Source organism: Protopterus annectens, chromosome 5.part0 (genome assembly GCF_019279795.1).
Source record: "Protopterus annectens isolate FY-2018-M chromosome 5.part0, PAN1.0, whole genome shotgun sequence".
In the NCBI taxonomy this organism is placed as follows: domain Eukaryota; kingdom Metazoa; phylum Chordata; order Ceratodontiformes; family Protopteridae; genus Protopterus; species Protopterus annectens.
In genome coordinates this window covers 1,352,948,157-1,352,974,197 of record NC_056735.1, presented here as the reverse complement: position 1 = coordinate 1,352,974,197, position 26,041 = coordinate 1,352,948,157, and the positions used below count along the sequence as shown (strand labels likewise).

Here is a 26,041-nt window from a genome sequence, read left to right as displayed (position 1 = left end):
GTCAGTTTGAGGGACTTGAGGAAGGTGTGAGGAACTCGCGACGGAATGTGTCAACAGGTCTGGCTCAGGGTCCAGCATCCATGGTTCCTCCACGATGAGATTGAAGGAAGGGAAACCAGATTTGTCGAGGCCAGAATGGGGCTATCAGTATCATGGTCCTCTCTAGACTTTTGGCTTTCTGCAAGAACCTGGGAATTAGTGGAACAGGAGGAAAAGCGTAAAGGAGACCCAGGGGCCAATCGTGTACCAGTGCGTCCCTGGGGACACCCCCCCGGAGGGGTGATAGGGCAAAGTAGCTTCTGCATTTGGCATTCAATGGGGATGCAAACAGGTCGCAGCAAGGCTGGCCCCATCTGCGGAAGATCTCTTCCACCACTTGATGTTTGAGGGACCACTCGTGAGGGAACAGGATGGCTCTGCTGTCCCGATTACGTTGGAAGTCCCCGGGATGTGCGTTACTATCAGAAAGCGTCCGGTGGACTTTGCCCATTGCCAAATTCTGAGGGCCTCTCTGCATAACAAGTAAGATCTGGTTCCCCCTTGCTTGTTTATGTACCAGACCACTGACATGTCTGTCTAAACTGTCACTGTTCCCCGAGGTAAGGACTTGTGAAAGTGTTGCAACGCTAGAAACACTGCCCTTCAGCTCCAGAACATTGATGTGCAGGTTGTACTCCAAGTTGGACCATTGACCTTGGACTGTTTGTCCCTGAAAAAATCTCCCCCACCCTATCAGGGAAGCGTCCGTGGTTAGAGTTGCTACCGGACTGGGTAACACAAACGGTCGTCCTAGCGTTAGATCTTGACTGTGTATCCACCACGAGATCCTTTTTGCAAAAGTTCGTGATCAAGATTTCGTCAGATAGTGGGAGCTGTCGATAAGACCACTGGGCGAATAGCATCCATTGAAGAATCCTCATATGCATCCTGCCTAAGGGAACTACGATAAGGGAGGCTGCCATCAAGCCTAATACTCTTAATATTTGTTGCGCAGGGACTCTCTTGTTCTGGAGAAGGAACGAGATCTGATGTCTGAGGTCTGACACTCTTGGTGGGGGGAGAGTAACTCGAGCCAGGGAAGTGTCTAGCTGTGCTCCTATAAATAAGATACGCTGTGACAGCGATAAGACAGACTTTCCAAAATTTACCGTTATGCCTAGCGAGGAGCAGAGGCTGATGGTGTAATCCCAATCCCTGGCTTGCAGAAGATGATACTCGGTGGTGGCGGATAGGAGCCAGTCATCTAGATAAGGAAACACCCGGAATCCCCTTAGTCTCAAGTGAGACGCTATTACTGCCATGCATTTGGTGAACACCCTGGGGGCTAAGGTGAGACCAAAGGGCAAAGCGTGAAACTGGAAATGACTGGCTCCCAGCCGGAAGCGCAGATGATCTCTGGACGCCCTGGCCATCATGATATGGTAGTACGCGTCTGAGATCTATAGAGCACATACAGTCGCCCTCCTGCAAAAAGGGAAGGATTGACTGTAACGTGACCATCCGGAACTTTTCCTTTTTTTACGAAGGCATTTAATTTGCTGAGGTCCAAAATTGGCCTCCAGTCCCCTGTTTTCTTTGGAACTAAAAAAAACCTTGAGTAAGTTCCGGATCCTATTTGGTCCGCCGGGACTGGTTGGATGACTCTGTTTTCGAGCAACCTTATCTCTACGGTTGCCCGGTCTCGCAGACTGGGTGGAACGTCTGGGAGCTTCCTGGAGTTATGTGGCATTCTGATGAATGGAATGTTGTAGCCTCTGGTAACTATGCTTTTTACCCAGGAATCTGACGCAAGATTTAGCCAGGCCTCTGGGTATAAAGCCAAGCGACCTCTGACTGCCTCCAGAGTAGGACAGTCGGGCCTGCACTCAGGAGTGCTGGAAGGGCTTCCCAGAGAAAGTATCTGTCGCCCTGATTTTACGGACCCCCTCTGCCGGCTGAGCGGCGTCTTCCATTTCTTACCCCTCCTCTGCCTCTGGAAGGGATCTCACCTTGGGTGGGCTGAAAGGATCCCAGAGTCTTTCGGAACCACATTTTTCCGCCTCGTTGCCCTTTTGGGTAGGGTCTAGATGGGGCGGAAAACGGACCCCTACGGCAGACGGGGTCTTCCCTTCTTGTTCACACCTCGTGAGAGTCTCCTTTACTTTGGGCCCAAACAAAGAGTCACCATCAAAGGGGGCGTTGGCAAAGGAAGACTTGAAGGCTTCCGCAAAGGAGCATAAGCGCAACCAGGATTGCCTCCTTAGGGCGATCGCTGAAGCTGCCGCTCTACTCGAACCTTCGACTGCGTATGAAATCAGCCTCATGGACGAGTTCACTATGGAGTTTAGGGTGTTAAGTTGCGCTGTCACTTTCTCGGCGACAGCAGCATCTGTGTTTCCCTGGAGAGCATCTCCCAGTTCCTTAATGAGATCTCTCTGTAAACGCGTGAAATGTGTAAGGTAGTTGAGCGATCGGATGGAAAAAGTCGCAGAACTAAATACGCGCTTCCCATATCTGTCCATCGTCCTAGAATCCTTAATAGGGGGAATGGACAGAGGAAGATGATTCAGACATCTTCTTAGTGGCCGCCGCCACCACCACCATAGTATCCACGGGAACCCCTTTTGTAAGATGAGATTTGTCCTAGGGGGCCGTCATGTATTTGTTTGGCTTGCGAGGGACTGGCTCCACTGTATCGGGCGTTTCCCAAGTCCTCCGAGCTATTAGATCCATGAGTTCGTCAAATGGTGGGGTCACCCAGAAGGTAGAAAGTCGAGCCCCAAATGCCTTCAGCAAGATCGATTCATCCACAGAAGGGGTAAGGGTTTGCCAGTCTCCCCTTTGTTTCAGGATTTCCAAAATGTCCGCAAACGAGACATCTTCAGAGGGGGACCGTGGGGACCCTTCTGCTTCATCTAAATCGGTGTCAGATGTGAGAGATTCCTGGGGGGAATCAATGTGCCTCCTCTTGCACAATCGTTTCCTCGGAACATCCTCAGCGGGAGCTTCTGGGGATGCATCCGAGGAACCAAGGTCACCCTGTGGGGTTGTCTGAGGCATTGGGTCTCGACGCTTGGTAGGGGCCGAAGGCACAGAAGCAGAACGCGGACCTTTTGGGGAAGGAGAAGAAGATACTGAAAATGTATGTGTCTGATCAGACAAGACCTTCCTCATGATGTCAAAGGCACCGGTGCCCCGATCCGAAGATCCGATCCGAAGAAGGTGGTCGTTTCTCCGGAATCGGGACCACGGGCTCCGACACAGAGGACGGATCCGAACTGATCTGAGCCGAGGCACCGAGGGGAAGAGTCGGAACCAACATCTCGGTTCGACTGTCCCCCTCGGAACCTAGGAAAGATCTTCGGCTCAGAGACTCTCCGGCTGGTTCCGAAGGAGTCTAGGTCAACGGAGCAGATAGCGCTACTGGAGGCTTCGGCACCGAGAGCTCTACGATCATCGGTTCTTCGATTCCTAGCTCCGATGACTCGACGGGTCTTGGAGGAGGAAGTGTTGAGGGGACAGGAATAGTGTTGAGTTTCGAAACCAGCTGGGACGAAACCTTGATTAGTTTGGACAGAGCAGAGTTCTACATAAGCTTCTGTACCACTCAGTCCACATTGGAGTCGGAAAGCGTCCTCGAAGAACGGGTTGAAGGGGCCGAAGCAGTCACCAAGCGAAGGATAGAAGGCGGTGGTACCTCTGACACTGGCTCCAAGACCCGAGTCTCGATCAGAGATAAACGTTCGACGCCTGGCAGCCAGCGTCCGAATCTGGAAAGAAGTGCTCGGAGCCGATGACTTGGGCTCCGACACTCTTGAAGACTTCGACCCTTCGAAGACTTGGATACTTGTTCAGCCTTGTCCAGGGCCTCTTGAAATTCGGGTTTAAGCAACCCTCTGTCAACCAACTTCATGCGTCTTTCCAGCATGACCCTCCCACTAAAGGAATGACAGATGGAACAGTCTTCCTACAAGTGGCGAGGGCCAAGACAGTAGACGCAGGATGAGTGGATATCAGTAATGGACATCTTCTGTCCGCACTGACATCTCTTAAAGCCTGATTTGGCTTTCTCTGACATTTTGAATATAGTATATGTCCAAAACACAGCACACTTAAAGAAGCACACAATATAAATCTAAGTGTAACAATTTTAAAAGTCTAGAATAACAGTAATTATAATAAACCAACAGATTAATTCTGAGCTAGTATATTACAGAAATCCAAAACATAGCACACTATTATATATATATATATATATATATATATATATATATATATACATATATATATATATATATATATATATACACATATATACATATATATATATATATATATATATATATATATATACACACACACAAACGAGTTAAGCAGGCCTTAACTAGAAAAATTTAAACTAATCTAAATCCACTCACAAATAACACTCCTATACTATATTATTTATTTTAAACACTAAGAAATAACGATAAGTCTACTAAAAGAAGAAATATAGCAAGAATATTGAAAAAATATACTGGCCCGAGCCTCTCATATGCGATCTGCTGCTAGCGGAAAACTAGATCTGAGGGTTAAGCACCTGAGGATCATGGGATATTACTGTGCCTCGAGCTTTCTCGAAGATACGGAGATGATGATGCGGCCGACTCGGAGCTGAGGATCGGCTCCGAACCCGTAAGAACAAACGGCGAATTTCACATGGGGTGTTTATAAAAGATGACTTAAAGGGCTCTACAAATGAACATAAGCACATCCAAGAATGTCTCCTAAGAGCATATCCTGAACCCGCGCTGCTCTAGTCACTCCATCACCTGCGAACAAAACCAGACACATGGATGAGTTTACTAGGGTATTAAGGGTAGAGAGCTAGGAAGACATTGAGACCCCCCGCAGCTACTGAACCCTGAAGAGTTCGCTGAAGTAAACATGCGCTTTCCATATCTGTCCATGATCCTGGAATCTTCATTCGGGGGACAGACTGACATTGAAGTTTTGGTTAACTCTTTCTTGGTGGCCACTGCCACCACTATGGCAACAACCGGGACTCCCTTGGTAAGAAAAGCCTTGTCCTGTGGAAAGGTAATAAACTTGTTAGGCCTCCTAGGGACAGGTTCCACTGTATCTGGAGACTCTCAACTTCCGACAAATTAAATCCATAAGTTCGTCGAAAGGCGGGCACACCCAAGTAGCAGAGGGTTGAGCCCCAAAAGCATACAGGTAGGCTGACTCATCAGTTGGGTTGACAGGCTGCCTGCCAGCCCTCTGTTAGAGAATCTCTAAGATATCTGCGAAGGAAATATCTTCTGAGGGTGACCATAGGGACCCTTGTGACACATCTAAGTCAGTGTTTGACCGATTCTTGAGGGGAGTCCAGATGCTTCCTTTTGCATAGCCTCTTCCTAGGAACCTCCTCAGTGGGAGCTTCTGGTGAGGTCGGAAGAGAAGGGGTAAAGCCAATGGGGCATCCTGAGGCTCTGGGTCTCTATGCTTTTGTGGAATCTGTGATGTCGAAGTACACACCGGTGCTTTAGGGGAAGAAGCTATTGGTCCTGATGAAGTGGTTGTCTGTGGGGACAATACTCTCACACTCCTCATGGCGTCGAAGGCCCCCACAGCCCCGATGCAAATGAAACCCCAGATCCAAAGAAAAAAGAAGTTATGTACTCACCATAACGTTCCATGTATGTAGTCCAACTCGCTGAACATTATTACGTGTGGGTTCAGAGCTCTGCCACTTTTAGAAAGCCTGAAAACTTCTGATTGGCTCATTTTAGAAAGCCTGAAAACTTCTGATTGGCTCATGGCTAGGAGGTATCCCATGGTGCATGAGCACACTCCCCAGATCTTGTTTGCTGCTAGTCTATATAAGGAGAAAAAGTAGAAAGGAGAACAAAGGTTTGGAAGAATAAACCCTAATAAAAGTGTCCTTTAGGATATAAACCACGAGCACTGTTTCCAGAACCTCCAGGAAGGGGCTGGTGGGTGGGTTCGTAATAATGTTCGGTGAGATGGACTACATACATGGAAGGTTATGGTGAGTACATAACTTCTTTATGTTATGTAGTCCTATCTCGCCTCCATTATTACGTGTGGGACAGCGTCCCTAGCATCTTGTATGGGTGGCTCACTGGAAAATACTCCTGAGCATGGTGGAACCAAATGAGGCCCTACCCCTGGAAGTTAGGTCCAATAAGTAATGGGTAATGAAGGAATGAGGGGTAGCCCATGTTGCTACTGCACATACATTATCAATAGGAGTCCTGGCTTGGAAGGCAGCAGAAGTAGAAAATGATCTGGTAGAATTGTGCTTTGACTTTAAGGGGTAACTCTCTTCCTCAGAAGTATAAATGAAAATGCAGTTAGAAATCCAGTTTGATAGTGTGACCTTAGAAACTGGCAAACCCATTCTTGTTTCAGCAAAGGAAATGAATAGCTGGTCTGATTTTCTAAATCCTTTAATTCTGTGGAAGTAGAAACGCAAACATCCAATTGGTGAAATCTATACTCTGCTTTACTGGTGTGACTGGGGAAGAATACTGGTAATTTGATAGTTTGATTCAAGTGAAAATGGGAGCAGACCTTGGGGATAAAGGAAGGATTTGTCTGGAGAGAGACCCTATCTTTGTGGAAAATTTAAGTATGGAGGTTTAACTGATAGGGCTTGCAGTTTGTCTGGCTGAAGTTATCGCCACCAGAAAAAGTGTCTTCCACAACAGAAATTTTAATTGACAGCTATGGACTGGTTCAAAAGGTGGCAAAGTTTAGAAAGGACTAGATTTAGATCCCAGGGAGGAATGGATCTTGAACGGGAGGTCTCAACATCAAAGAACCTTTGAGAAAGGTCTTGCAAAGTTTGTGGGACATAAGGTTAGAATCATTAATTCCCCTCATGAAAATTAGACATTGCTGCTAGCTGAACTCAGTATAGCAGCTGCTGATCCCTGGTGAAAAAGTTCTGATAGGAACTCTACAATAGGAAAGGGAGCTGTAAATGGATTAACCTTTCTGATGTTCTTCGTGTTTCACTGTTGCAGTCATTACATTTGAGTAATCCTGCTGGCATGTTGCCCTCAGTCGGCCTGAATTCCAAAGTCCTGGGTCCTGCGTCGGCTGCTGTTGCCTCTTCCCTGACGTCAGGTCCTCAGGGATATAAAAGATGCAGCAGACGCCATTTTCTTCTGTCTTTCTTGCCACATGGTGCCCAAAGCAACAGTTCACAAGTGCCGGTCGGCCGACTCCTGATATTTTTGTGTTCGAGTTTCAGATCCGAAGTCTTCATTAAAAGCTAAGTACCCCGTTGGGGAAACTTTTTTCTTGCTCCAGACTGATGTCAGAAAAAGTTAATAATTGTATTTCTTGTGGGAAGCAAATACCTTATAAGGACTTTCACTCTTACTGTACTCCTTTGCCTAGGCCCTGACCACGACGTTTCTAGTTGTCGGTTTTGTGCTAGATTTAACCAATGCACTATTAAGAGTCGGTAGGATTTTGCATTAAGCTATTTTGAGCGAAGATTTAATTATACAATGTCGTCGGATAGCCATCCAACTACTGGAGTTCACAAAAAACGCAAAGAAAAAGACAGGCAACCGAGGTCCAAAACTGACGAAGCTTCTCCTAAGCCAGTCGCCGGTTCTCAGTGAGGTGCTTTTGCAGCCCCTGATGCCCGCTACTTTAGAGTCGCAGGCTGCTACCGACTCCCACGTGGAGTCTGTCAGGCCGCTGGGAACTCAAGGTATTGGAGACTATTCCCTCAGATGGGTCCGGAGCCGCTGAGCAGGCATGGGCTTCTGAGGGTGTATTCAGACCTAAACAATTCTACATTAAACCGATGTCAGTATCAAAGGCAAAGACTAAAGCACCTTTAAAGGCAAAGAAACAAGTTCACCAGCCATATGGACAGGCCTCCATGCCCAAAAAACAGATGCTCAAAATGGCCGTAGACTTAATTACCTTGATTCAGGGGTTCCCACCCCCCTCCTGATAAGAGGCCTAGGCAAGAGGCAGACTACAAATCTTCAGATCAGGTTTCCATTTCCTCTGATTCCTCTTCTGATCAGGAATAGTCACTTCCCCCCATGAGGATTCTGATGCTGAAGAATCTATTCCTTCAGCTTCTCCTCCTGAGGACTACTCTTTTGGGGAAACCTTGCATACCATGAGGGAGCATTTCCACTGGGAAAGCCAAGATTTTTCAGAATCTAAGAGGAGGCTCAGGGACTTCCTTTTACTACCTCAACACAGGCCTCTAGCTATTTCACCTGTGTGAGACATTGTAGATGATGTGTTTTCAGAGTCCAGTCTGACCCCTTGACTCCTTACCTCCAGCTCCTGTTAAGCCGGACAGATATTACAGGGTTCCAGACTCAAATTCCTTTTCAAAAACCCTGCTGCAGACCCAGAAACCATTTCTCAGGGTCCCAAAGGGGTTAAGGCTTCCACTGCAAAACCCCCTACCCCTTCTGACAGATTCTATGGCACTGGACAGATGGGGAAAAAGATTTACACATCTGCTACCTTGGCTATAAGGGCCCTAAACTGCCAGTTTCCTATGCTCAAATATCAGGAATATGTCATGACACTGCTTAAACAGAAAATGTTGGTAAACTCATGTGCAGAAAATAAAGACATGCAGGATTTATTGCATGCAGCTGAACAAGTTGGAAAGTATACTTTGCAGTGTGGTTTTGATTCTCTGGAGGCCTCCTGTAGGGCCGTTGTTACGGGTTCTGTAATTAGGAGGCATGCTTGGTTAAAGGAACAAAATCTGCCTGATCATGTCAAAGCTAAACTATTAGATGCACCATTACAGCATGATACCTTGTTTGGTGTTAAGGCAGAAGAGGTGTTAAAGAAAATGGAGGACAAAGCTAAATCTATGCAAACGGTCAAAGATTTTTTACAAGTTCAACCACCTAGGTTTAGCAGACACTGGCCTACAAAGAACTGGTCCTTTCCAGTGTCAGACAGACCTCAAAGGGGCAGATCCAGGCACCCTAGAGGCAGCAGATCCCAGCCGCAAGGTTCGTACAGGTCTAAGAAATGGGGTGCTTCTACCTCCAAAAGTGGAGAAGACAAATCACAAACATACAGGAAACAGTCCCAATGACTTCCCCCTGCCTGCACTGAGCACTTATCTTCTAGCAGCAACTTTGGGGGGAAAAATAGCACTTTTTTCTCAAAACTGTCGCATTATAACCCATGACAAATGGGTTCTAGACAGTGTCACAAGGCTACAAGTTTCACTTCCATACCCTGTCAAGGGCAAACGGTTGGCCAGACCTGCCAAAAAATCAATGGGCAGAGGCTCAAAAACAAGTATCATCCCTCATGGACATGGGGGCTATTCAACAAGTGTCACAGCAAGAGCAAGGGCAAGGATTTTACTCAAGACTGTTCTTGGTACCCAGAAAGGACCAAGCATGGAGACCAATACTGGACCTATCTATTCTAAACACTTTCCTGGATATTCCAAAAATAAAGATGTTGACCTTGCAGCAGCTTCTGCCCACGCTGGGCAGAAAGGCTTGGCTGGTGACTTCAGACCTAAAGAGGCATACCTGCATTTCCCAATCAGACAATCATGCAGAAGATACCTCAGATTCAAGGCTGGTTCAAAGCATTACCAATTCTCTGCACTGCCCTTTGGCTTATCTACTGCACCCAGGGTCTTCACAAAGTGCCTGACACCAGTAATTGCTTTCTGCAGACAAAGAGGAATACAAATATATCCTTACTTGGACGATTGCCTCATTCAAGCAGAGAACAAGGACATTCTACTACAGCATCTGGTGTTTGTGAAAAGACTTTTAACATGCCTAGGGTACACAGTCAACGAAAAGAAATCAAAACTAATACCCTCTCAAGAGATAATATTCCTGGGTGCAAGCTTAAATACAACTGCCCAGATGGCTTATCTCACGCCAAACAAACAAGGGCAACTGACTACCTATTTCAAGTAAATGGCAACAACGGCCCAGTTATCTGCAAAAAGAATTCTGCAGGCTTTGGGCTTCATGGCATCCTGCTAATTCCATATGCAAGACTGCGTATGAGGAAACTTCAATGGTACCTAAAAAGTGTCCGGACACAACGTTGCCACAGCCTGGAAACAAGGATTACTCTCATTCCCTGCCTGCAACAGGAGTTTCGATGGTGGGCAAAGGCCTGTCACCAAAACAAGGGACAGCCACTCTCACTACCCCCAGCCAGGCAGAACCTAACAACGGATGCATCAGATTATGCTTGGGGGGCCCACATGGCAGGAAGAGGCATTCAGGACACCTGGTCCACAAACCAAATGCATCTACATATCAATCAAACAGAGATGCTAGCTGTTCAAAACGCCCTGACAGCCTTCAAGGACCTAATTAATCCGGGACAACTACTGATAAAGATAGACAACACCACGGTCATGTGGTACCATAAGCAGAGGGGCACACATTCTTACCCCCTTTGCAGACTAGCCATGGCTTTATGGGACACAGCATTGACTTACCAAGGTCATCTGCAGGTACAATTCCTGCCAGGAAAGGAAAATACTCTGGCAGACGAACTAAGCAGAAACCTCATGGATCCAGAGTGGCACCTGGATCCACAAGTCTTCAACATAACAAAGAAATGGGGACGCCCGGACATAGATGTATTTGCCTCCCCTCAACTAAAAAGATTCTGCACAAGGACTTATCACAGACTAGCATGGAAAGTGGACAGCTTATCTTTCAACTGGTACAACCTATCAGTATATATTCCTTTCCTCCACTGCCTCTCCTCCCCAAGGTACTCCTAAAGGCGAGACAGGAGAAACCAAAAATGATTCTAATTGCCCCAGACTGGGCCGCTAGTACTGGTATCCAATCTTAAGGAACTTGTCAATGCACAGCCTGGATCTTACCTCAAATACCTCATCTACTGTCCCAACAAAACAATCAGATTCTCCACAGTCAACTTAGGACTCTAAACCTGGCAGCATGGCGGATAATGTAGCCATACAAAGCACTCCTCTCAGTAAAGCTGTGATGAATGTCATTTTGGAAGCCAGAAGGCCTAGTACTAGAAAATCCTACGCTGGGAAATGGAAGAGATTTTGTGCTTGGAACCAAGCTCAAGGAGCTGTACCAAATATTCCTCAGATTTTGCAATACTTAACTGAGATGCTTGACAAAGGCCTTTCTTTTTCATCAATTAAAATTCATGCCTCTGCCATTTCGGCTCATTACAATACAGAGCCACCACTCTTTTCTCATCCTTTATTAGGGCAGTACCTCAGAGGAGCCAAAAATTTAAGGCCTCCAAGGAAATCGCCAATACCTGCATGAGACCTCAATTATGTCTTGGAAAAACTCACCCTACCTCCTTCTGAGCCAGCGGCTACTGCGGATATAAAGTTTTTATCTTGGAAAACAGCTCTGCTCCTAGCAATAACTTCTGCAAGACGAGTGTCAGAGCTACAGGCTCTCATGGCTGTGGAACCTTATATCAATTTTTATCCAGACAGGGTCTCTCGGAGGACAAACCCTACATTTATGCCTAAGGTGGTGTCCAGTGTAGCCCTTAACCAAACTATTCATTTGCCAACTTTTTATCCAAATCCACGAACAAGGGGGAGAAAATTCTGCATTCTTCGGATGTACACAGACAACTTAGATTCTATTTGGACAAAACTAAAATTTTCAGAAAGACAGAACAATTACTAGCGGCATATGCTGCAGGATCACAAGGAAAGGCCATCTCCAAGCAGACCATTTCAAAGTGGATAGGCCACTGCATTCATTTCTGCTACTCACAGCATGGCAAGCCAGTGCCTAAGGGCATTAGGCCACATTCAACCAGAGCTGCAGCCACTTCTGCGGCCTTTCTCATGGGAGTACCAACCACAGACATTTTAGAGGCTGCTACTTGGAGCTCAGTGCACACCTTTACAAAGCACTACAATCTGCCACTTTACTCTAAATCCAGGGCAGGCTTTGCCACTGCAGTCCTGCAGGGCCTCATAGCCGCTCCTAATGCTGTTTAGCTCCAGCCTCCCAACCACAGCCTTGGGACTCTACCCAAATGCAATGACTGCAACAGTGAAACACGATAAACATAGTACAGTTGTTTACACTTACCATAAATGGTGCATGTATGTTTGATTATATATATATATATATATATATATACACACACACACACACACATTTAGCCTACCCTTTTGGGGGCACCTGACATCTGGGGCAAGAAAAACTGAAGAAAATGGCATTGGCTGAATTTTTATACCCCCGACGTCCTGACATCAGGGAAGAGGCGACATGCCAAATCGTACCGACGCTTAATAGTGCGTTGGTTAAATCTAGCACAAAACCGACAACTAGAAACGTCGTGGTCAGGGCCTAGGGCAAGGAATACAGTAAGAGTGAAAGCCCTTATGAGGTATTTGCTTCCCACAAGAAATGCAATTAACTTTTTCTGACATCGGTCTGGAACAAGAAAAAAATTTCCCCCACGGGGTACTTAGCTTTTAATGAAGACTTCGGATCTGAAACTCGAAGACGAAAATCTCAGGAGTCGGCCGACCGGCAATTGCAAACTGCTTCTGCTTCGGGCACCGTGCGGCAAGAAAGACAGAAGAAAATGGCATCGGCTGCATCTTTTATACCCCTGACGATCTGACGTCAGGGAAGAGGCAACAGCAACCGACGCAGGACCCAAGACTTTGGAATTCAAGCCGACTGAGGGCAACCTGTCAGCAGGATTACCCAAATGTAATGACTGCAACAGTGAATACACTCAAACATCTACATTTATGGTAAGTGTACACAACTGCACTTTATCTGCCCATACAGAAAACCTCTTCCATTTACTGTTATACAATTTTCTTGTCGAGGGCTTATGAGAAGAGGTAATATGGGTTACAGCTGGAGACAGATCGTGAAGCCTGACTAATGATGGAACTGGAGCAGCCATTCTGTCAGTCTGAGTGTGTGGAGACAGTGATGGAGAACCCGACGCGTGTCAAAAGGTCTGGTACTGGGTCCAGAGTCAATGGATATCCAACAGGTGAGGCACGAGGAAAGGGAACTAAATCTGACGATGTCAGTAAGGAGTGATGAGGATCCTCTTGCTTCCCACCAACACTGCTTTCAGTATAACCTTGGAAATGAGTGGAAAAGGAGGAAATGCATAAAGAAGTCCCGGGGGCCAATCGTGGACGAGTGCATCTCTCGGAGACTGTCCTGGAGGGGGAATGAGGGAGAAAAGGGTGCTGCATTCAGTGTTGATGGGGCTGGCAAAGAGACCGCAGCAGGGTTGTCCCCATTTGTGGAAGATCCGACAGGCTACTTTCTGGTTCAAAGACCATTCGTGAGGTAACAAAATTGCCCTACTTAGCTTGTCTGCTATCACGTTGGATGTCCCCGGGATGTGCGTTGCAATGAGAAAGTGCTGTGAAGAAATCGCCGAGTTCCAAACTCGCAGGGCCTCTAGACATAAGGGGTAAGATCTGGTTCCTCCTTGCTTGTTTAGATACCATACCACCGACATGTTGTCTGTCTAGATAGCCATCATCCCTAGAGAGAGAAGTACTGCTCTCATCTCTAGGACACTGATAAGCAGATCGGCCTCGTGATCTTGCCATGTGCCTTGGACAGTCCTGCCTAGATAATACCCCCCCACCCTGAGAGGCATCCGTGGCAACGGGTTGGTGCAGTACCAAGGGAGTACCTGTGGTAAGGTGACCTGGCTGAATCTACCAATGGAGATCCTTTTTGCAAGAAGTTATGTACCTACCATAACGTTCCATGTTAGTTGTCTTCTTCTCGCCTTCTTTCTTGCTGGTTGGGTTCGGAGCCGACTTGGCCCGACTGCCATTTTCTAAAGCTCGAGAGCTACTTACTGGCTCGAGTCCCCCCTATATCCCACAATGCCTGGCGCTAGACCTCCAGATCTCGTTTGGAATACCTAACACCATCATAATACAAGAGGACAACCGTCCCAATAGCAAATACTTCAGCTACAGGGCTGAAGAAAAAGGTAGAGAACATAATCAGTAAATACTCAGCCAGTGACAAGAACCATAGGAGGACTCGACTCGGTCCACCTAGGCTGGGGGGATGGAGGGTGAGACGCAAGAAAGAAGGCGAGAAGACAACTAACATGGAACGTCATGGTAGGTACATAACTTCTTAATGTTAAGTTGTCTTGCTCGCCTTCATTCTTGCTGGTTGGGACAGCATCCCTAGCACCTTAGTCCTTGGTGGCTCATCGGAACAGACTCTTGAGCACAGTGGAACCAAAATCAGATCTGCTCCTAGAGGCCAGATCCAATTTATAATGTGAAATGAAGGTATGAGGGGTGGCCCATGTGGCCGCCGCACAAATGGCTTCCATAGGTAGTCTTGATTGAAAAGCTACCAATGTAGCTAAAGCCCTAGTACAGTTGCCTTTAGGTTTAGCAGGGAGTTCTTTATTCCTCAACTGATAAACAAGGGTAATAATAGAGGACAACCACCTGGATAAGGTTACTTTAGACACTGGTCGACCCTGCTTACCCTCCGCATAGGACAGGAAGAGTTGGTCTGATTTCCTAATTTGCTCAGTCCTATGCAAATAGAAATGTAATTGCCCATGAACGTCCAACTGGTGTAATTTGTGTTCAGCTTTACCAAAAAAACAACACCAAACTGGTGTTTGCCAACACCAAGACCAACCAATAAACTGGAACTGGAAATGAAACGGAGAATCTTCCGATTTTTATTGTAAGATACAAGTTCACACCAAAGCACAGCAATATTTTTTTAAATTATATAAAAGAGAATTAGGAACAGTAGTTTTTTATCTGATGAAGTCCAGTAGTGACGAAAACGCTGAATGCGAAGGCGTTCATGTGGATTTATTGTGTGCTGTGCTTTGGTGTGAACTTGTATCTTACAATAAAAATCGGAAGATTCTCCGTTTCATTTCCAGTTCCAGTTTATTGGTTGTGTTCAGCTTTGTTGGAATAATTTGGAAAAAAGACTGGGAGATCGATGGATTGATTCATATTATTTTCGGAGGGGACCTTAGGAAGGAATTAGAAGTTATGTACTCACCATAACGTTCCATCTGAGTAGGTGTATTCATTTGTCTGCAACCTGTGGGTTATGGATCCGATATCGGATCCGAACCGGCATGGTTTACCAGCTATGGATCCAAGCTCTCAGCTCCTCCCCTCACCCATAATGCCCTGCTCTACCCTCATGACCTCAGATAGAGTTTGCCAACAGCAAGAACACCCTGAAAAGGGTAACACATCGTATGCAGGAAACTGAAAGGCCAGGGGGATAGGAGGGCGGGATGGTTGCAGACAAATGAATACACCTACTCAGATGGAACGTGATGGTGAGTACATAACTTCTAAATCTGAAGTAGGAGATTCATTTGTCTGCAACCTGTGGGACAGAGTCCCCAGCTACCTGAATCTTGGGCGGCCATCATGGAAGGATATTCTGGAGCACCGCGGAGCCAAAGGATGCTCTACCCCTAGATGCAAGATCCAACTTGTAGTGGGAAATAAAAGTATGAGATTAAGCCCACGTGGCTGCTGCACAAATATCATCTAGAGGAATCCTAGCCTTAAATGCTGCCGATGTAGAGACTGACCAGGTTGAATGGGCATGTACACCCTCCGGTGCGGGCCTTCCCGAAGCCTGATAAGCCAATAAAATACATTGTGAAATCCAGCGAGATAATGAGACTTTAGAAATTGGTTTGCCCAAATTAAATTTAGCAAAGGAAATGAACAACTGGTCGGATTGCCTATGACCAGCCGTCCTGTTTAGATAAAATCTAAGTTGCCTGTGAACATCTAAGGAGTGAAGCTTGTATTCACCTTTGTTTTCATATTTAGGGAAGAAGACAGGGAGGTTAATGGATTGATTAATGTTTGCTTCAGAAGCTACCTTAGGAAGAAAGGACGGGTTGGTCCTGAGGTAAACACGGTCCGGATGAAAGACCAAGTAAGGAGGTTTAGCTGATAATGCTTGAAGCTCTGAAACTCTCTTGGCCGAAGTAATGGCTACTAAGAAGGCGGTCTTGAAAGATAAGAATTTCAAATCTACCATAGCCGCCGGTTCGAAGGAGGGGGGGGGTCAAGGCCTGGAGAACTAAGGAAAGGTCCCAAGGAGGAACCGCTTGCTTTACAGGGGGCCTGAGAAGAAAGGTACCTTTAAGGAAAATCTTACACAACTTGGCCGACATAAGAGGATTGGAGTCATGACCAATGTGATAATGGGAAATTGCAGCAAGTTGTACTTTGACCGTGGAACTGCTAGCACCATTATTAAAAAGAGTGGTTAAGAAGTCAAGCACCAAAGGGAGAGGAACTGTGAAGGGGTTTAGGCCTTGCCGCTCCGCCCACAACGAAAACCGTTTCCACTTGCTGCGGTAGACTTTCCTAGTGGATGGCTTATGAGCTGCCACCAGGATGGCCTTAACAGGGGACGAAATACCGGGAGTCCTGATTAAGAGTGGAACTGGAGCAGCCAAGCGGTCAGCTTCAGGTTGTCCAGGTTCGGAGGAGATAAGTGGGATGGATGAGATATCAGATCCGGAATGGGATCTAGAATCCAAGGAGGATTCACAGAGTGAGACCTTAGGAAGGGGAACCAGATCTGTCGAGGCCAAAACGGAGCAATGAGAATCATTCTGCACCCCAACCGAGAGGCTTTCTGAAGAACTTGGAGCATCAGAGGCAAGGGGGATAAGCATAAAGCGGACCGGGTGGCCAAGCATGCACCAGAGCGTCTCTTGGGAACCTCCGGGAGGAGGTATCAGAGCGAAAAAACTGTCGCACTTGGTGTTTGAGGGAGAGGCAAAAGATCGCAACAAGGAGTTCCCCACCGTGCGAATATGCATTCCGCTACCTGAGTATTGAGAGACCACTCGTAAGGGGTGAGAATGGTGCGACTGAGTTTGTCCGCCAGGATGTTGGACCGACCCGGAATATGCGTTGCTATGAGAAAGCGGTTGGTGGAGATTGCCCATTCCCAAACTCTCATGGCTTCTCGACAAAGAGGGTAAGACCTGGTTCCTCCTTGCTTGTTGATATACCAGACAACCGACATGTTGTCCGATTGAATCGCAATTGTTCCCAAGGGAAGAAAGGCCTGAAGTGCTAGCAACGCTAAGAGCACTGCTCTCATCTCTAGAACGTTGATATGCAGTAAGGTCTCTGAATCGTTCCATGTGCCCTGGACGGTCGGGCCTGCAAAATGCCCCCCCCACCCGAGGCGGGAGGCGTCCATGGTCACCGTGGCGAGAGGGGGCTGAAGCACAAAATGGGCGGCCTCCGTGGAGATCTGGAGAGTGTAGCCACCACAGGAGGGACCGCTTGCAAGCCTTGCTGATCGCAATGGGATGATGCATAGGAAGAGCAAGATACGACCACTGGACTAGGAGTGTCCATTGGAGGATGCGCATATTGAACCTGGCGATAGGAAGAAGCGCTATAGCAGCCGCCATGGACCCTAGAGCCCTCAGGACCAACTCCGCCGGAACTGAGCTTGAGTGGAGAATGGCCCGCACCTGGAGTTGCAGATTTTGAACCCTGTCCGCAGTGAGGAAGGCTTTTAATGTCCTTGTGTCTAACCTGGCACCTATAAAATCTATGATCTGCGTGGGTGCTAGGTTGGATTTTTTTGTGTTTATAGTGATGTCCAGATGGGGAGCAAGGTGGAGAAAGGAGTCTCGCGCCAATAGTAGTAGATGCCTTGTTGGGGCGGTGAGGAGCCAGTCGTCCAGGAAAGGAAAGACCTGTACCCCTTGAAGCGTCAGGTGGGCCGCTACCACTGCTAATACTTTGGTGAACACCCTGGGGGCTGTGGTGAGACCAAAGGGAAGGACCCGGAACTGGTAGTGACTGGCTCCCAGCCGGAAGCGGAGAAACCTCCTGGCGCGCCTGTCCATTAGTATATGGTAGTACGCATCCTTGACGTCTATGGAGCACATCCAGTGATTTTCTCCCAGAAGGGGGAGAATAGACTGCAGCGTGACCATTCGGCACTTCTCTTTGGGAACTGCCAGGTTCAAGAGTGAAAGGTCTAAAATTGGTCTTAGATGCCCCGTCTTTTTTGGCACTAAAAAAAACCTTGAGTAGAACCCTGATCCGATCTGGTCTGGGGGGACGGGCTGGATGGCTCTTTTCTTTAGCAGATGGCCAATTTCTGCCAAAGCGGCCTCCCGCTGACCGGGTGGAACGTCGGGGAGGGACTTCAATTTTGGCAAGTGAAGGAAGGCAATACGGTATCCTCTGGATATGATCTGGAGAACCCAGCGGTCTGATGTTATGGACTCCCATGCCGCCAGGTGCTCCGAAAAACGTCCCCCGTCTGCCTCCAGAGTGGAGCAGTCGGGCAACCCCTCAGGGCTGCTGCGCGGGCCGTTCACAGAAGGGTTCTCTGGACCCGAAGTTCCTGGGAGCCCCTCTGCCCCTAGGGCGGCGTCCTCCCTGTACTCCTCTGCCACGGAAGGACTGGTTGTCCGGAGCAGTCTGGGATTGCTGCGACTTCCGGAACCACATCTTCTTCTGACCCTTTTGGTTCCTAGAATAGGGCCTCTGGGGTGCAGAGAAGCGGATTCCGACGGCAGACAGCGTCTTCCCGTCCTTCTCGCTCTGGGTCAAAGTGTCGCGAACAGTTTTGCCAAAGAGGGCAGAACCATCGAAGGGGGCGTTCGCAAATGACGCCTTGAAGGGCTCTGAGAAATCGCAATGACGGAGCCAGGCCTGACGTCTAGTAACAAGGCCTGCCCCTGCGGCTCTAGCGGCACCTTCCGTAGCATGGGAGAGTAGCCGCATAGAGATATTAGTGACGGACCTGAGAGTGGCCATGCGGGTGGAGTGCAGCACTTTGTCCTACTCCGACATGGACTCTGGGGGGGATGCAGCGTATTCTTTAATAAGATCGCGCTGCATCCTAATCACGTGTGCCAAATAGTTCAGTGCCCTTACAGAGAAGGTCGCTGAACTGAACATCCGCTTCCCCAAGCGGTCCATCATCCGAGACTCCTTGCTCTGGGGATGGACTGAGGGACTCTCCTGAGCAAGTTCCCTCTTGGTGGCCGCCGCCATCAACATGGCATCTACCAGAGGCCCCTTACTCCAATGGGCACGGTCAGCCGGGGGACTGAGAATACGGTCAGGCCTTTTAGGGATTGGCTCCACGGTGTCCGGTTCCTTCCACGCCCTGGTGATAATGAGGTCCACCAGGGGGTCGGCAGGAGGGGACACCCAAGAGGTAGACGGGCCCGCTTCAAATGCCTCCAAGAACACGGACTCGTCCGAGGAAGACTTGGGGGCAGACCACCCCCCCCCCTTATACGGAGCATTTCCATGATGTCTCCAAATGAGACATCCTCGGGGGGTGACCGTGGGGAGCCTTCCCCTTCCTCCAAATCCGTGTCTTCTGTGAGAGACTCAGGGGAGTCAATGTGCCTCCTTTTGCACGTATGTTTGCGGGGAACATCCTCCGGGGGGCTGTCAGAGGACTCCTCGCAAACAGTAACCTGTTCCAGGGGAACAGCTTGGGGCACAGGAGCGGGCTGTCCCAAGGGCCGGATGGTGGAAGCCTGACCCAGTGCAGAGGGAGTGCGGGACTGAGCCAAAGCAAGTGCCGGGGGTCCGGAGACCCTCAACAGGGCCCTCTCCACTACATCAAAAGCCAAAGGGGAGCCGACCTCGACCAAAGGATCCGACAATCTGCTCCCCTCGGATCCGAGGTGGATCGGAGCGGCGGCGCGCCGGATCCAAAGGACAGTGCGCTCAGACACAGGCGGCGCCGAAGGGGCACTCATCCCCTGGATCCGGCTCGGATCCAGGCTCCGAGGTCGGATCCGAAGCACTCGAGGGCAGGGTCGGATCCGAAGTACCAAGTACCATCGGCGCCGACCCACCCCCGGCTCCGAAGCTGCTCGGCTCCAACTGCTCCGAACCCGGGTAGCGGGTCGGAGAAGGAGCAATTGGCTTGAAAAAAGGGGTCGAGCTCCCCCCCAGAGGGGGGGAGGCAAGAGCACTCCCATCTGCATCTGGGCCTGGATGAACCTTCTCATCATCCGGTCCAGATCAGCGTCTGACAGGCTATAAGTTGATCTCGACGAGGCTACCGAGGTAGGCCTTGAATGTCTCCTCGATAGCCTCGACGGAGATCGGGTCTCCTCCTCCTCAGGTCCCGGTGAAAAACACACTGGAGACCGGAGCTGAGGAGGGGGAGAGCCAGCAGACAAGGAGGCCGGAGGAGAAGCCCGCTTGGCTGGCGGGGCCGAAACAGAGATCTCGGCCCGCCGCTTATGGTGCTTCTCCCTCCGGTCCTTCTTTCTAGCTTCCCTCTCCTCCGAACCACTACAGGGAGGTTGAGTCCCAGGAGGAGGAGGGGGAGCCGGAGAGGAGATAACCGTAGAAACGGTTACCCCCGAAGGAGCGGAGGCCGGAGCAGAGTCCGGCGGTAAAAGACCCGCCCAAGACAAGCTTGGACCTCCGCTCCTTCAATGCCCTGGGGTTGAACCCTGCACAAATGGAACATCCAGAAGTGAGGTGTTCAACCCCAAGGCATCTAACACACCAAGTGTGGCCATCAGCCGGGGAAAGCTTATGGCCACACTCGGAGAACTTGGAGAACACAGCTTTGGGCTGTTCAGACATCCCAAAAACAAAAAAAAGGTTACTTAAACTAGAGTTAAAGTAAAGTAACAAAACCACTCAACAGGCCCAAACACACACTACGCTACCAGCGAGGGGAGGGATAAGTAAAAATAAATTTTAAAACACTAAAGTATAATAAAATAATAGGGAAACCTACACTTCCACACAACTTTCACACAAAACTACAAAAATTAGCACTTTAAGACTAATAAAACTGCACTTAGCTGAAGAGCTTTGGAAACACAATCTGGTCACCAGCGCGGCAAACGAGATCTGAGGTCATGAGGGTAGAGCAGGGCATTATGGGTGAGGGGAAGAGCTGAGAGCTTGGATCCATAGCTGGTAAACCATGCCGGTTCGGATCCGATATCGGATCCATAACCCACAGGTTGCAGACAAATGAATCTCCTACTTCAGATCAAAGGATTAGTCCTGAGTGAAACTCTATCCTTATGGAAAACTAGGTAAGGAGGCCGAACACAAAGGGCTTAAAGTTCAGAAACTCTCCTCGCTGAAGTAATGGCCACCAAAAAGAGTGTTTTCCAAGTAAGCAATTTCAAGGAACAGGAAGCCGCCGGTTCAAAGGGAGGCAGTATCAAGGAAGCTCGGATCAAATTTAAGTCCCACGGAGGCGGGGGATCTCTGACTGGAGGCCTGAGCAAGATTGTTCTTTTCAGAAAGGCTTTGCAAAGCTTATGGGACATGATGCTGGTTTCTGAGAGACCCGTATGGAAATTAGAGATAGCCGCTAGCTGAACTCTTAATGGTGGCAGAAGAGGAGCCCGCTTGAAAAAGTTCTGCTAAAAAGTCTAGTGCGTTATGGACAGGGGCCGTGAAGGGATCTAGATTTCTAGCCTCTGCCCAGAAAGAGAAACATTTCCATTTACTAGCATAAGTCTTCCTGGTTGTAGGTTTGTGCGAAGAAAGGATAATCTCCCGCACTGAATTGGAAATACTGGGAAGCCTGGCTAAGGTTGGAAGTGGAGCAACCAAGCAGTGAGGTTGAGAGACTGAAGAGACTGATGCAGCCCACCCGACTGATGGATCAGGAGGTCCGGAACTGGGTCCAGATTCCAAGGCTGCTCCAGAAGGTGACGCAGGAATTAGAACCGGAACCAGATTTGTCGAGGCCAGTAGGGGGCAATGAGGATCATCCTGCAACCCAGCACGGTAGCTTTCTGAATTAGTTTGGAAATTAGTGGAAAGGGTGGGAATGCATACAGAATTCCCTGGGGCCAATCGTGAACTACAGCGTCTCTGGGGGAGTGTCCGGGAAGAGAGTGAAGAAATTGTCGCACTTGCTGTTGAAAGGAGTTGCGAAAAGGTCGCAGCAAGGCTGACCCCATTTGCGGAAGATTCTGTCCGCTACTGTCCGGTTGAGAGACCATTCGTGAGGCATGAGAATAGCTCTGCTTAGCCTGTCCGCTATGACGTTGGACTTCCCAAGGATGTGCACTGCCGTCAGAAACTATTGAGAGGAGATCGCCCACTGCCATAGTCTGAGTGCTTCTCGACATAAGGGATATGACTTGGTTCCGCCCTGCTTGTTGATGTACCACACTACCGACATAGTCTGTCTGAATTGCAATGGTCCAAATGGGTAGAGAGTTTTGAAGAGCTTGCAATGCTAAAAGCACCGCCCTCATCTCCAAGACGTTTATGTGCAAGTGGTACTCGTGGGGTTGCCAAGCGCCCTGGACCATCCTGCCCTGAAAATGCCCCACCCACCCGATCAGGGAGGCATCCGTGGCCACCGTGGCAACTGGAGGAGGAAGGACAAATGGTCTGCCCTGGGGTACTGATGGAGAGACCATCCACCAAGCCAAGTGGTTTTTGCATGACTGTGTGATTATTATCTTGTGAGACAAAGGAAGTTGTTGAAAGGACCATTGGGTGAAAAGCATCCACTGGAGAATCCTCATGTGAAAACGAGCCAGGGGAACTAATATGATCGCTGCTGTCATGAGACCCAAGGTTTTTAGGACGAATCTGGCCTGAATCTTTCTGCATCCTAATAATACCTGTACATGTCGGCGAATGTCAGCCACTCTGTCTACTGGAAGCCTTGCAGACAGATCTGTCGTATCTAATCTTGCGCCTATAAAGGTTAAGGACTGACAAGGCGACAATGCAGACTTTTCGAAATTTATTGAGATACCTAGGTTGGAGCATGTTTGGATGGTATAATCCCTGGCTCTTAGCAATTGATGTCTGGTGGTAGCAGTAAGGAGCCAGTCGTCTAGATATGGAAACACCTGGAATCCTTGCCGTCTCAGGTGAGCGGTAACCACTGCCATGCATTTGGTGAACACCCCGGGGGGCTGTGGTGAGACCAAAGGGCAGGGCTCTGAACTGGTAATGACTGGCTCCCAGCCAGAAGGGGAGAAACCTTCTGGAACGCCTGTCCATTTTGATGTGGTAGTACGCATCCTGAAGTGGTAGTACGCATCCTGAAGATCTATGGAGCACATCCAATTGTCCTGACCCAAAAAGGGTAGAATGGACTGAAGCGTGACCATCCGGAACTTCGTTCTTTGAACAGACTTGTTTAGTCTGCTGATATCCAAAATGGGTCTCCAGTCCCCTGTCTTTGGTACCAAAAAGAACTTTGAGTAAATTCCAGATTCTTGCTGGTCTGCTGGGACTTGTTGGATGGCCCGTTTTTTTAGCAGTCTTGAAATTTCTTGTACTACCTGTTCCCTTAGACTGGGTGGAACATCTGGGATGGGGTTGTTTGATTTTAAGGGAATGTGGACAAATGGGATTTTGTAACCTCCGGACAGGATAGAATGTACCCATCTGTCTTGAGTGATGAGATGCCAGGCTTCTGGGTACAGAGACAACTTTCCCCCGACTGCCTCCGAAGGCAGACAGCCGGGCAGCCCCTCAGGGGTGCTGGAAGGGCTCGTCAGAGAAGGATTCTGTGCTGCCCTGATTCTGCGGACCCCCCTCTGCCCCGCGGGCAGCGTCTATTGTTCCCTCCTCTGCCTCTGGAGAGAAACTAGTCACGTGTCAGGCACGGCTCCCTGGGGTTTCCGGAACCACATCTTCCCACTCTTCTGACCCTTAGGGTATGGTCTAGAGGGAGTGGAAAAACGGACTCCAACGGCAGAGTGTCTTGCCTTCCTGCTCACACCTGGTAAGTTTATCTTTCACCTGAGGTCCAAACAGAGCCGAACCATCAAAAGGGGTGTTGGTGAAAGACGCCTTGAAGGGATCAGCAAAGTTACATAACCGCATCCAGGCATACCTTCTCAAAGCCACGCCTGTGCCTGCGGCTCTACTCGCCCCATCAGCCGCATACGAATGAGCCGCATGGAGGAGTTAACGATAGAATTAAGAGTTGCCAGCTGGGAGTTTATCTTGTCTTGAGCCCCCGCAGCTGATGGATCTTGCAGGGTATCTCCTAGCTCCTTGAGGAGATCCCTCTGAAGACGGGTGAAGTGGCACAAATAATTCAGCGACCGCATGGAGACGGTCGCTGAGGAAAACATCCGCTTCCCGTATTTATCCATCGTCCTAGACTCTTTGTTAGAGGGATGGACAGGTAGAGAAGTGTCAGCCAACTCCTTTTTCGTGGCAGCTGCTACCACCATGGCATCAACGGGGGCACCTTTTGTCAGAAACTGTTCAACTTGGAGGGCCGTGATAAACTTAGTGGGCCTGCAAGGGGTTGGTTCCAGTGTGTGCGGAGCAGACCACGCCTTTCGAGCCACCACTTCCATTAATGGATCAAAAGGCGGAGACACCCAGGAGGTGGAGGGGCAAGAACCACATGCATCCAAGTATACCGACTCGTCCTCAGAAGGGTTAAGGGCAGACCAGTTCCCCCTCTGCTTAAGGATCTCAAGGATGTCTGAGAAAGAGACATCTTCAGAGGGGGATCTTGGGGACCCTTCCGAATCCTCCAAGTCGGTATCTGACGTGACCGACTCTGGGGAGTCAACATGTTTCCTCTTACATTTTCTCTTTCGAGGGGGGCTCTTCTGAAATCTCAGGGGAGGCCTCGGAAGAGGAAGATACACCCAGTGGGGTGACCTGGAGCGTTTGATCCCCTCGCTTGGGGTCTGGAGGAGGGGCAGAGACCAAAGCAGGCACCCTGGGGGGAGGAGCTGAAGGGGCTGATAGAGGTTCAGACTCAGAAGTCAGTACGTTCCTCATGACCTCGAAGGCGCCCCTGTCCGGCACAGAAGAGGGCCCCCGTTCAGAGGAGACTGGAATCCTCTCCGGCACCGAAAGGGACGGCTCCGAGGCCGATGTAGGAGCCGAGCTTACCTGCGCTGACGCTCCGAGAGGGAGAACGGGGTCGGACAAGGGTCCGATGCCACTCGCCCCCTCGGAGCAGACGAGGGAGTCTCGGCGCCCAGATCCCTCCAAGGACGGAACCACTGAAGAAATCAGAGCCGAAAGGGGAAGCATCGGCGCCGTTTCCAGGATCCGAGCCCCAACAATCTCTGGCTCCAAACTAACAGGAGGAGTCGGAGGAGGAACTACTTCAGAAAGGGGAGCAGCCACAGCCTGAGGAGGAGGGTTAGTTAATATCTTAGCCAGAAACAGCGATTTGAGGAGTCTACTGACCACTCTCTCCAAGTCATGATCGGACAGCCTTGAGGACAGAGAAGAGTGGGACCTATGGCTCCATTCGGACTGTAGCAAAAGTGATCCCGGAGCAGAGCGAATCTACTCCAGGGATGGCGATCTGGATCGCTTACGGCTCCCTGGCGGCTCCAACACCAAGGTCGGAGCCGAGAGAGATTTTGATACTTCGGTCCCGGCCGGAACTGAAACTGAAGCAGATGCTCCACCTGGTGACGGCTCCGTACTGGGAGCAGACGGCTTGGTGGGCTTAGGGGTTTTTAGCTGGCTGAGACTTTGCCCGAGACCCCTCGGGTTTTCATAAACCCCTGAGAATGAACTTGTTCCTACGCTCCTGCAGGACTCTTGGACTGAAGGCATGACATACCGAGCAAGAGTCCTGCAGGTGTAGGGAACCCAAACAATAAACACAAGTGTGACAGTCTGTCAGAGGCATTTTCTGACAGCACGAGTCACACTTCTTGAACCCTGATACCTTGGTATCCCTTTGACATGTTATCAATCAAAGGTGTACAAAGGGATGAAATTTTCTGACTAGTTCAAAAAAACACACACAAACACACACACTAGTCCCACGCCTTCACACAAAAATTTTTGTAACTATACAAACTAAAATAAAAGTAAGAAACTATGACTTTAGACTATAAAGGCTAAACACTACTTCCTACTGAAAACAATGAAGGGGATAGCTCTTACTTAAATGGCCTACTAGGGTGATGGGGGGAGAGGAGAAACTCTCTAAGTAAAAACGATTTTCCTAAGGGTCAGAAAACACAGGGAAACCCAAGACTAGTCTACAGTACTACTCTGATTAAT

General features: G+C 49.0%; 1 protein-coding gene across 1 annotated transcript in view; it reads right to left on the bottom strand.

Annotated features, from left to right (window-relative positions):
• PCF11 (PCF11 cleavage and polyadenylation factor subunit) overlaps positions 1–26,041 on the bottom strand; it is a 587,359-nt gene that overhangs the window by 283,969 nt on the left and 277,349 nt on the right. The window lies entirely within an intron of this gene.